The sequence below is a fragment of the Paroedura picta genome, chromosome 1 (genome assembly GCF_049243985.1).
Source record: "Paroedura picta isolate Pp20150507F chromosome 1, Ppicta_v3.0, whole genome shotgun sequence".
Taxonomy (NCBI): Eukaryota; Metazoa; Chordata; class Lepidosauria; order Squamata; family Gekkonidae; genus Paroedura; species Paroedura picta.
Window position 1 is genome coordinate 50,696,557 of NC_135369.1, and position 8,134 is coordinate 50,704,690.

Genomic DNA, 8,134 nt, shown 5'->3' on the forward strand with positions numbered 1-8,134 from the left:
GGAAAGCTCTCATCTTGCAGAATGTGCAAAACCAGAGGGCATTTTAAAGGGATTAGAATTGCAGTATAATGGAACAGTCCAGGAGGGTGCTTTTATAATGGAATAGGATTTCAGTCTGCTACAGTTGTTTATTGCACATATTTTGCTTTTACTGCACTGTCTTCTGTCTTTGTAATTCATTGTCTTTTTTATGGTATGTTACACCTTAGCCTGTTTTCTATTTGCATTATTTTCTGATCCTGAAGTCCTAGAACTCTTGCCTTGTTTGTTTAATGTTTTATGCTATCTGAATGAATTTGATTTTTGAAACCCGTCTATAATCTCAGTGACACAGGCAGGCAATACATTAAGTAAATACTTTATGCCTACATGAAGTGTGTTGTTTGCTTTGCATGTATATAAAAAGTTTACTCCACTGGTGCATCATTCAGTTTGGTTCATATTGTTGCACTGAGCTATATGGAATTAAACAAGCCATATGGTTTGTATACTACAGGCATTCCTCCCAAGATACAGTAACTATTTGAAAACCAGTTATAAATTGTTGGTCTGTTAACTAACAGATTCATTAATTTAATTTAAATTTGTTTAGAACATTTTTATAACACTTTTCCAGGAAACCTGCCCATATAGAGACTCAATGTGAAAAAGGCAATGTTTCTTCCAGAAGGGGGATGTGTGCTTGCCAACATCACATTAACAAACATTGATGTAGCAATTGATCATGCCTCCAAAAGGATTCCAGAAGACCAACAATTACAGGAGAAAATAGAAAACTCAATCCTTCCAGAAAATTGTTGGCACAGGCCCCATTGAAATGAATGCCAGCTGCCCAAGTGTGTGGTAGTGTTCTTTAAAAGCTCCCATTCACTTCAATGGATCTCTTTTAACCCCCTGCCATGAACAGAACAGTGTAATTGCTACTGATCTTTCAGAACACCAGAGAAAAATATGTTCTACTGGCTATGCTAATTCAATTATAAGCAAAGTACAGGGACATGAGAAGTTTCCTTGCTTATTCATGTCTGTTCTTTAAGAATCATAGGTTTTAAATGGAAGCCGGCAGAATATTTATTGGAAAAGAAGAACAAATCTAAAATTTTAAAAAGGCTAAGCTACTCAAAATGAATCACCGCTGTGTTTTCAGCCCAGAAATAAGCTTGCAAATAGAGGCTGTTGTTATCAAAGAAGTATAGCAACAGAAGGGGAGGGGAATGTTTGCAAATAATAATTCACAGTTACGTCATATATAACGAAAACACATAATGAGTTTCATAAATATTCAGTTTGTTTAATTTGGAAGAACCAAATTGTAATAATAAAACTGGTGAAATAAGAGTTGGAAGATTAATTCTAGGTACTCTAGAACTTAGATTAGGTATTATCCACAATACATATTTCAGAATACCTGAACTAGGCTTTTCACCTCAGCAAGGTAAAAACTATAGTTGTTTATAATGGGTAGTATTTGCATTCAAAGTTTCCATTATTTGTATATGCATTTGCTAATATGATACACAAATGCAAATAATAAGCATCCAAATAATAAGCATCCATTCCATGTGCTACTCATTTCATTTCTTGCTGTTCCTGTCATCCTTTCTTTTTAAGTGTTATTTATTTATTTATTTATTTATTTATATACCGCCCTCCCCGGAGGCTCGGGGCAGTTTACATATAACATATGAACCATACATGAAACATACATGAAACATAAACATACAATAATAATAACAGTGGCTGCAACGGTATAACAACGCAACAGTGCAACAGCACAACAGGTCCAGAGCACTCTGGTGTTGTTCTGGGAGGGAGGGGGGAGCAGCGGCCCTTTAGTAGCTGTTGGTTATGCCTGGTCTCAACCAAATGCCTAGCAGAAGAGCTCCTTTTTGCAGGCCCTGTGGAACTGTTTAAGCTCCATCATAATAAATTCACAACTTTTTTAAAGCCATTATGGAGCCATGGATAGAGTTGTGATGGTTTAAGGTGACCAGATTGTCCCACTTTTGGAGGGACATCTAGAGGTACCTGGCAAATTGTACTTATGTTGAAATTAAAAAATATATAGGGACCAAGCCCTATGAAGATAGGTTGAGGGACTTGGAAATGTTCAGCCTGGAGAAAAGGAGGTTGAGAGGGGACATGACAGCCCTCTTTAAGTATTTGAAAGGTTGTCACTTGGAGGAGGGCAGGATGCTGTTTCAGTTGGCTGCAGAGGAAAGGACACGCAGTAATGGGTTTAAACTACAAGTACAACGATATAGGCAAGATATCAGGGGGGGAAATTCACAGTCAGAGTAGTTCAGCAGTGGAATAGGCTGCCTAAGGAGGTGGTGAGCTCTCCCTCACTGGCAGTCTTCAAGCAAAGGTTGGATACACACTTTTCTTGGATGCTTTAGGATGCTTTGGGCTGATCCTGCGTTGAGCATGGGGTTGGACTAGATGGCCTGTATGGCCCCTTCCAACTCTGTGATTCTGTGAATACTATTTTTGCGTTCTATGCGTTCTACGCATTTTGCGTTCTACGAAACTTTGTTGCTCCATATAGATCAAATTTTTAATCAAGAACCCCCCCCCCCCCGGTCAATGGTGTCCGGCTTTACCAATGTTAAAATCTGGTCACCTTAGGTTTACTGGTGGTGATTATCTGGTTTAAAGGGTAAATGCATATGCACACGGCAGCATTAAACATAATGGGAGCTAGTATTTCAAGTTAGCAAGCACAACAGTATGAGACAAGAATAGAATCAGAATTATTCTCTTGCCATGCAAGACCAGTCAAAGAAAAAACATACAAAATATGAGATATAAGATAAGAAATTCTCTAATTTGTTTATACAGGCGATATTCAAAAATTACATGCTCCTTTGTCTCAAGAGTTCCATGTACCTTTCTCCTGTTTCCCAACTGTTAATATCATAAGTGAATTTGTTGTCCTGTTACTGTGAATGAGCTTGAACCACTATGGCTTTGCCTGAAGGGTAGGTAGAAGTCAAGGATTTGCTGCCTCCCACCCTTAAAGATATAACTATAGATTGAAGGTATAGATTACATTTGCATGGGTCTCCAGCAAAATCAAAAAAACAAAATCCAGACTGCATTATATTATGACTGGAAAGCAACAAAGGCAAACCACCCCTGTTCCTCACTCCCCTTGAAAGCCCTTTGCTGGGGTCATCATAAGTCAGCTGCAACTTAAGGGCACTTTACACACAAACACACACAATACAGCTGATCTAAATACAAGAGTATCTCTTTTGTTTTTAATGATCTTTAATGGCTATGGATGTTTCCTGAATGGGCAATTGCCTTGCAACAACCCTGGGAGATTTGCAAGAAACAGCTGTTTTAGTCCTTAGAATGAGAGGGGAGGGGATGGAGAACTGTAAGTTAGTTGGAGATAAAACATCCTGGGATGCAGAGCTTCTCTTTTGAGAACATATTTTAGGTAGCAGATGTCATTTCTAGATAGAATGCCTGCCTGTCTCAACTTATACATGCCTCTTTTATCTTATAAATGTAGCATATAGTGCACCCAGAGACAACTAAATGGGGTAGCTATGTAGCATTCTCACTGCTCTTGCCAAGGGGGAGCATATAGCAATATTTTCTTGGTCTAAAACAATAAGCAATTTTTAAAATGAAATACAGTACAAATCCACTTTTCATGTCCCAAGTAATGGATTGCATACTCTCAACCTATAAATAACCATTCACACCAGGCAAACTAAATTCTATGGCAAGAAAAGCTACATTTTCATTTAAAATAATAAGGGGCATTATATAGGAGCATTTTTGAAGGTAAGGAGGTCTGGGTTTCCATGTATGCTGCCTTCAACTCCAGGGCTGGGGGGTAGGGAATTATTTATTTATTTGTTTGTTTTTTTATGCCGCCCTTCCTTACGGCTATCGACGGTTTAGAGAAAACATTTCAGAACATTTACCTGGAACAGTATCATCAGTATCAATATAATAACAATAACATACCAACATACCAGAGCATCTTATTTGTCTCTTGAGAAACCTATATGCAGGTCAAGAAGCAACAGTGAAAACCGGGCATGGAATCATTGATTGGTTCAAAATTGAGAAAGGAGTTCATCAAGGCTGTATACTGTTGCCTTGCCTATTTAACTTGTATGCGGAGCACATCATGAGAAAGGCGGGGTTAGATGAGTCACAAATTGCAATCAAGATTTCAGGGAGAAATATCAACAATCTCAGATATGCAGATTATACCATTCTAATGGCAGAAAGTCAAGAGGAACTAAAGAGCTTGTTGATGCGGGTGAAGGAGGAGAGTGAAAAAGTTGGCTTGAAACTCGACATCAAGAAAACGAAGATCATGGCATCCCGCCCTCTCAATTCCTGGCAAATAGATGGGGAAGAAATGGAGATAGTGACAGATTTTATTTTCCTGGGCTCCAAGATCACTGCAGATGGGGACTGCAGCAAAGAAATTAAAAGACGCTTGCTCCTGGGGAGGAAAGCTATGGCAAATCTAGACAGCATCCTAAAAAGCAGAAACATCACCCTGCCAACAAAAGTGCGTCTAGTCAAGGCTATGGTATTCCCAGTTGCAATGTATGGCTGCAAAAGTTGGACCATAAGGAAGGCCAAGCGTCAAAGAATGGAGGCTTTTGAACTCTGGTGCTGGAGAAGACTCTTGAGAGTCCCTTGGACTGCAAGGCGAACAAACCAGTCAGTCCTAGAGGAGATCAGCCCTGACTGCTCCTTAGAAGGCCAGATCCTGAAGTTGAAAATCAAATACTTTGGCCACCTCATGAGAAGGAAGGACTCCCTGGAGAAGAGCCTAATGTTGGGAGCGATCGAGGGCAAAAGAAGAAGGGGACGACAGAGAATGAGGTGGCTGGATGGAGTCCCCGAAGCAGTAGGTGCAAACTTAAATGGACTCCGGGGAATGGTAGAGGACAGGAAGGCCTGGAGGATCATTGTCCATGGGGTCGCGATGGGTCAGACACGACTTTGCACCTAACAACAACAACAACAACATACCAACTAGAACTAGAACAGTATTTTGACTACAATAACTTTGACACACCCTTTGTAGGTTTGACCTCTCAGTCTGGGGTGGGGGGTGGGGACCTGTAGATGTTATGGGTCAGTTGGCCTCAAGCAAATGCCTGGTGGAAGAGCTCCTTTTTGCAGGCCCTGCAGAATTGTGGAAGTTTCAACAGGGCTTGGTGGAGGTGGTAAAATGCCAGCCTTGCTATCTTTGTAACCTGGGCTTCCATTATTTATTTGAGAATATTTTATATGTTGCCTCATCTTTTTAGGCTCAAAACGGCTAATAGAGCAACAAGCCGCAAACATATAACACATTATAAACACATGGCAGGCAACCTCATATTCACAGTGAATATGAGAGGTGGCTAGATGGTCAATAGCTCACTCTCTTTCCCTTGCAGAATGATTGGGGGCTCAGTGGCATATCAGTGACACAACAAACCCCATGGTAAAAGCCAAAGGTCAGTGAAGTAAATGCACTTAAACAAATTGTGAAAACTGAACAATTTCTCTTATTTTAATGTAATGTATTACTTTTACTGTGCTGCATGCTTGATTCTGGTTTTGTAGTAATGACAGAGCATCTTAATTAATCCTCGACTTCCTTTAAGGTGCTATTGGAATCAAATTTTGTTGTGCTCCTTCAGACCAACACAGCTACCCACCTGAATCCATCCTTGACTTCCAGGAAGTCTGGAAATCCCATAGACATCATTTGATGTTATCAGATTTCATCAGGCATTTCTCACATTATTCCAAGAATAATTTTTGCAACCATAATAGATAGAAATGTGTTTACTCAAAGGAATATAAAAGCTAAGCTTCTGCATGCTGAATGCTAAACCTAATTATTGTCCTTCCTGCTGTCCCAAAGAATCATGACCTTCATACCGCCTGACCACATTGATAACATTAACTAACAAATTGTTCCAGAAGTTCTATCCACAAATACTACTCCTGTTGAACCAGCAAAATTGTGTTTGCTGAGTCACATGTTTTGACTATCCCAACTAATTTTATTTATTTCACCCAGCAAGCAGACTGGGGAGAACCTGGGTCTCCCAGATCCTAGCCTAACATTCTAACAACTACACTATAGTGACAAAGGAGAAGCCCACTTTTTCTGAGTCCAGTCCTCAGTTAATAATTTTCATTTTGTTTTTTAGTAAATACTCTGTTAAAACATTGTAAATGGGAGTTGTTATACAGTTGTCATTTTTTAGGGTTCTGTTTCTCCAATTATTTTAGCAATAAAACTTTTGAATTGGAGATGGATGCATCTTGTCTCTCATGAACACACTTAATGAGGCAAATACACTCAGTCAGGGTACATCCTGGCCTTTCTCACACTGCTGAGATCACAGTGTGCTATTGCAGGCCGTTTATAGGACAATTACAGTGTTCTAGTATATATTTAACCTATGGAACAAAGGCTGTCTTGATGTTTAAAACACTGGAGACAACCTATTGTTCAGTAATCAAACACAGCTAAGAGAGTAGAGCCTTCAGCACTGCATAATACTGGGGGAGGGGGGTTCCTTAGGCAGTGATGCTTGTATAGGGGTTTGGAAGTATGTTGATAGACAATAGGTTGGTAGATATGACAAGTCACAAGAGAGATGATACACAGGCGCTTCTAATCACATACATCCTATTCCTGCCACACCCCTTTGCTGGAACAACTTGTTATTTGGCCTGTTATTGCCGGGCTCCTTTGCCTAAGCTTCTGTGTAGTCTAAAGTTTGAGCCAACCTTTCTGGCCTATCTTGTTCCAGATACTTCAGGTTCCTACTTGTTCCCCATGTGATCTACATTCCTAACCAGTTCCCATGGAACCAAACTGTGGGCTTGTACCTCAGGACTGGCTTTGGCAAAGTCCACCTCTGAGCCTTTCAAAAGACAGAATTACTGAGTTTGTTTTGTCAGCCAAACTGTATTAGTTTTCCATTTACTTATTTAAAAATCATACTTCTCTCTTCCTTCTGCCAAGCTTCTTCAAATAAAAAGGAATGAAATGTTTTTGTTTTTTTAAAACAAATATTTTAAATTTTTAGAAGACAAAAGGACTGTTTGCCAAAAAATCTGAAATCTTTAAAAAGTAAACACTGGGAGTTAAAATACCCCAAAATTATAGAACCAGAGCCTGCATATTTAAGAAAAAATGCTATCAGGTGACCATTTTATTAGGCAACTACAACAAGAAAATAAGTTGCCCTTGCAAGTCCCGTGGCATTTTTACCCTGTAACTGAACAACAGTTTTCCTCGGTAGGGGCTTCCATGTGAAGGAAGGAGAGAAAACCTAAGATGAGGGCAAATAAAGGTAGGTAGCTGGTGGTTGGCAAGGACAGAAAGAAGCAGGAAAGGGGAGCTTTCAGGGAAAGGAAAGAAATAGTAGTGAGGCAGGGGAAATTTTTTATTGATTATCCTGCTTATATGCTACTACCCCCAGTACCAGCTGGTGTGCAGCAGCTCACAACAATAAAACAAGACATTAACTCTATAAAACCCCTTCCTAATCTTCCCACCCCAAACCCCCAAACCCCCCCATTCCAGCCAACAGAACCTCCCTGTGTGCCCAGGGGATGTAATAGGCAGCCCCAGATAACAGTCACAGAGTGCCAAGGGGCACAGGAAGAGGGGCCAGATCTTCTATTCCTAGCCTCAACCAAACACCTGGCAGAAAAGCTGTCTTTCAGGCCCAGGGATGTGACTGCAGGCCTCTGGTTTGTAAATATATCATTCCCTACATGGAATAAGACCAGGTTGCCTCAAAGACTTCCTTGTCATATCTGAGCTTATCAGATCATGTGAGTCATCTTCAGAGTCTCTTCTTGGTGATCTCCTACCAAGAGGAGTAAGGTGGCCAAACACAAAATAGCCACCCCAGTATTTTTAAGTGCCTGTCTGGTAGGATTTGTAATCCATTCCAGAAAATAATTTTGCTCCCCTCCATTTGGAGTGAAAAAGAGGGTTTAAATAGCTGTTAGCCACTTACAATTAACAGCTGATTGGCAGATCAGTCAAGCTATTAAATTTAAATTCTGGTAACCATTTCAGCAGTATAGCTGCTGCATATGCCTGAATAAAAACTGAAATAATTCAGAT